Here is a 4,849-nt window from a genome sequence, read left to right as displayed (position 1 = left end):
TTTTAATGTTTCAACTATGAACATAGGAAATGTCTGACGACGAAAGGGAATTCGTTATGTGTGAATACTGTGAAGACGAGCGTGGCATGTGCGACAGGCCTCACCTAGTTGGTGGTAGGCGCTTCAGCATCATGCTGGATGAGACCTTCGAAGTGGATACAGTAAGTCACAACGACAAGTCTTTTTTCGTAATTAAGCATGACTTTTGCTTGAACTTATAATTTTTAATTTTTTACAATTCTACTAGCATATCCCCTGCCATGCAATATTTTATGTCTTGAATAAGATTGGTTTCAGTACTATGGAAAGTATGGAGGTAAAGAGAGTTCACTTGAGGACCGAGCATGGTTATACTTTGCCGTAAAATTATACAATGCAGAGAACTACTCCTATTTTGAATGGTCAAATTGGAGAGCACTATGTGAGGTGTATGCATTTGAGCGTAATATGCTTATCACCTTTTGTCCTCAGTTCATCTTTTGCATACATTTTTTTACGCTAAACTTCATTGCTAAGTATGTTACCACGATGTTCTTCGATAGGGACTCCCGATGAATGTTGTGCCTCGTTGGATCGAGCCTAAAGGTCGCATGATAATGATTAGCTTACGGTAAGACATCCTACATTGCACATGAGTGCATTCATGATTTCTCAAAGCGAGCAAGTCTTAATAGTCAAAGACTGGAGCAAAATTGTGAAGGATCACAGCAGAGAAGTACTAGGGGCAGCAATCAGAAGCGCAACCCACAATTAGGAGAGACAGGTTCATCTACATTCTCCAATATGATGAAGTAGGAGTGCTACACATGTTTTATGCTATTTTACCTGAGAGAGAGCAGCATGAGTGATTAGCTAGCTAGAATGAGTTTGAAGATGATGATGTGCTACACTAAGACTATGATGATTAAATAGCTAGTGTTGGTGGTAATGACTATGATGATTATTATTAGCTAGTGTTGGTGGTGATTAGATAGCTACACTATGACTATGTTAATTGAATAGTGTTGGTGGTAATGACTATGATGATTATTAGCTTGTGTTGTTGGTGATGATATGATGCAAGAGTTTTTATATTAATATGATGATGATGTTGATCATGATTATCATGATGATTTGTTATTATGATCATGATTAGTTATTATATCATTGGTGGAAGGAACGCAGATTAGATTAATGTGAATGAATCAAAAGTGACCAAAAGTTGAATTAGTAGGATCGTCGTCCAAATTCAACTTTTGATTCATCCAAATGAATCTAATTCATGTTTCTTCCTCACAATGATATATTAATTCATCATGGACATAATGATATAACAACCTCTTAATTGGTATTGTATCAAAATTTGTATAATGGCGTATAAATACACTAAAAGTAAAAAAATAAAAAACAGAATAGTAGTAGCACTGGATTGGAAGCACGCTACTAATAGTTAGATTAGCAGTAGCGCTGGAAATTATACATGCTATGGTTATACGTCTTAGCAGTAGCGTGCGTTACCGGCGCTACTGCTAAGAAATAGCTGTAGCGCCTTACTAGTAGCGGGGCCCCGCGCTACTAGTAAGCACTGACCTGATGGGTGCCCACTCGGGTCCGGTGACCCGATGGGTTCGGGCATGGGTCATTAAGACCCATGGGTATGGCCATGGCACGCGATGCACCCAATTGTGTATTCGGGCATGGGTTTGAATGGGGTCCCCCCGAGCAAATCTGACCCTATTACCACCTTGACACCCACCCTGAGATTAAAGAAAACTTTACAAGTTTAAAAATCAATTCATCAATTTGCAAAAAGTACATGAGTATGACTAATAAATTCATGAAATTGAAAAAGTTCACGAATTGATTTTTTTCACGAGTTCGACAAAGAAGTTAGTGAAATTGACAAAAAATCATGAATTTGGAAAAAGTTTGTGAAACTAAAAAAAATTCATGTATTTTAAAAAGTTCATGAATTAGATAAAAAAATGCTCATGATTTTGTGAAAAGTTTACAAAAATTGAAAAAATATTTATTCCTTTTAAAAAATCACGGTAGTCCATAGTTTCTTAAGGATCCTGTAAGCAAGTAGGTTAATATTGTAATTTAGCTTCAATTTCTTCAGACTCACAAGCGGGTCCGCATGCAACAAAAGAAATTGTATTTGCCTACTACTCCGATCTTGTCCTGAAAGGATAAGGAAATTGGATAAGAGCGAGAGCTAGACTGAGGACCCCTGTGGCGGCTACTCATAAGAAGATGAAGGATTAAAAGAGGACTGATCACCCCTCTGATTTGTGATCTTTCTATTTAAAAAATAATTTTAAAGATTTGAAAAAAGTTCATGAATATTAGAAAATGAAACAGAAAAGATTAAATGAAGAAGAAATAAAGAAAAATAAAAAATGAATAAAACCGAAAAAAGACCAAACAAAACAAAAAGGAAACCAGGCTAAGAGGATGCGCAACAAGAAGAATAAAAGAAGTAATTAGGCACAACAAGTAAGCTGCCCAGTTGGTTGTAGCGGGTGGAAGAGATCCAAGAGGTTTGGAGTTTGAATTCTAATTCATGTACGTATTTTTTGAAGGTTAAAAAAAAGATAAACACTACTCCATGTACAGCGTATACGTATACAGTGAGAGAAGAGTTTATAAAATATGACCATCGTGCCCTCTCTTATGAAAAGGTATGGGCTGATTTGAGCCGTCCTTGTGTTTAGCGGGAGTGTACCAAATCGGAAGTGAATTTTTATTATGTTTGAGATTTTTTGTACTTCCGGTGAACTTTTATAATAGATCTGATCATTTTTGGAAGAAAGAAAAATTAGCCGTGCACATTTTCTTGCTTTATACTAATACATTTGATGTATCTACCACAATTTTTTGATAGAATGAGAAGTCATGTGTTTTTTCGTTCTCCTATGAAAATATAAGCCAAACTTGTAATCCAGACCACATACGTCGGCCAAACTATATGGGAGAGTACTGCACGCCGCCAATTTCGATCAGGCAGCAACGTACTACTCCAGCTCTAAGCGTGTGCGACGGTATATGCATGTGGACAGAGCGCTTTGCCTCACCATCGGGGAAACAAGAATATTTTTTTGAGAAGAAGAAGAAGAAGAGTATACAGAGAGACGAAAACAAGCACCGTCGTCGGATAAAAACATCCATGGACTCCCTGTCAATACGTACGTACGACTACGACGTATGAACGCGCGCGGATCCATCAACGAAAAGTATGGAATCCGCTCGTATGCCCCGTCTTGCTCGCCATGCCCGCGCGTATAAATAGAAGCGCGGGCAGCATGGTTGCTACGTGCTTAAGCAGCTCGCTCGTAAACCATTGCATTGCCAGAAGAAGCAAGCAAACTAGCTAGCTAGCTAGAAAAATGGCGCCGATTCACAGTAACAGCTCTCGCCGCCTCGACGGCACAGTGCTTGCGCTTCTGCTCGTGCTCGTGGCCGCCACTGCCTTTGTCGGCGCTGCCGCGGCGCGAGGGGACGCGCTGGCCGCCCGGCACGAGCGGTGGATGGCCAAGTACGGGCGCGCGTACACCGACGCTGCCGAGAAATTGCACCGGCAGGAGGTGTTCGCGGCCAGCGCGCGCCACGTAGACGCTGTCAACAGGGCGGGCAATCGGACGTACACTCTCGGGCTCAACCACTTCTCCGACCTCACCAACGAAGAGTTCGCGGAGAAGCACCTCGGGTACCGTCACCAGCCGGGCGGGCTCCGTCCCGAGGACACGCCGGTGGCCGCGGTGAACATGTCCAAGGCTCAGTTCCAGTCCACGCCGGACAGCGTGGATTGGAGGGCCCAGAGGGCGCCGTCACCCAAATCAAGGACCAAGGCGCCAACTGCGGTAAGAATCTGCAGCTCCTGAAATGCATGCATACTTGGTTTAAGGGCGTAGCATAGGCCAAAGATCGCAGATGAATATAAATCTTTAAACGTACAGGTTGCTGCTGGGCGTTCGCGGCGGTGGCGGCGACGGAGGGGCTCGTAAAGATCGCCACCGGCAACCTCATCTCCATGTCAGAGCAGCAGGTGCTCGACTGCACGGGCGGCTCCAGCACCTGCGAGAGCGGCTACATCAACGACGCCTTAAGCTACATCGCCAAGAGCGGCGGCCTGCAGCAGGAGGAAGCCTACGCGTATATCGGCCAGCAGGGCGCGTGCCGCGGCGGCGACGTCAGCCCAAATTCGGCCACCGCCGTCGGCGCAGCCCGGTTGGTGAGCCTGAACGGCGACGAGGGCGCGTTGCAGGAGCTCGTGGCCAGCCAACCGGTGGCCGACCTTGACTTCCACCACTACATGAGCGGCGTGTACACCGGCAGCTCGTCGTGCGGGCAGAACCTGAACCACTTCGTGACGGTGGTGGGCTACGGGACGGACGGCGGCGGGCAGGAGTATTGGTTGGTGAAGAACCAGTGGGGGACGACGTGGGGCGAGGGGGGCTACATGCGCCTCACGCGCGGGAACGGCGGCAACTGTGGCATGGCCACCTACGCCTACTACCCGACCATGGACAGCTCTTAAACACCAGTACTACTTCATCAGTCAGTCCATGCATCATCGAGTATGGTTTATCAGCTAAGCTATACGTACAATACCTGAATACCATGCAGCTGCAGACTGCAGTACACGACGTATATATGGATTTATTTTGAATAAAGCATGGATCCTCGTACAAATGATTCATTTGCCCATGTAATACACCACAAAGTTGTAAGCTTGTATATGAAGATAAAACACTTATCCTACATCACTCCATGCAGCATCGAGTATTGGCTAGCTATATAGTACGGCCTATATATGGATTTCGAATCTTTTTGAAAAAAAAGGATTTTGAATAATGAACATTAAACG

The 4,849-nt window shown here is 44.3% G+C and overlaps 1 pseudogene; it reads left to right on the top strand.

The window, feature by feature from the left end:
- The first annotated feature begins 3,368 nt into the window (after positions 1-3,368).
- LOC123049821 (zingipain-2-like) lies at positions 3,369-4,519 on the top strand (annotated as a pseudogene).
- Positions 4,520-4,849: the final 330 nt, after the last annotated feature.

The sequence above is a fragment of the Triticum aestivum genome, chromosome 2D (assembly GCF_018294505.1).
Source record: "Triticum aestivum cultivar Chinese Spring chromosome 2D, IWGSC CS RefSeq v2.1, whole genome shotgun sequence".
Taxonomy (NCBI): domain Eukaryota; kingdom Viridiplantae; phylum Streptophyta; class Magnoliopsida; order Poales; family Poaceae; genus Triticum; species Triticum aestivum.
Note: the sequence above shows the minus strand (reverse complement) of the source record. Positions and strands in the feature narration are given on the sequence as shown.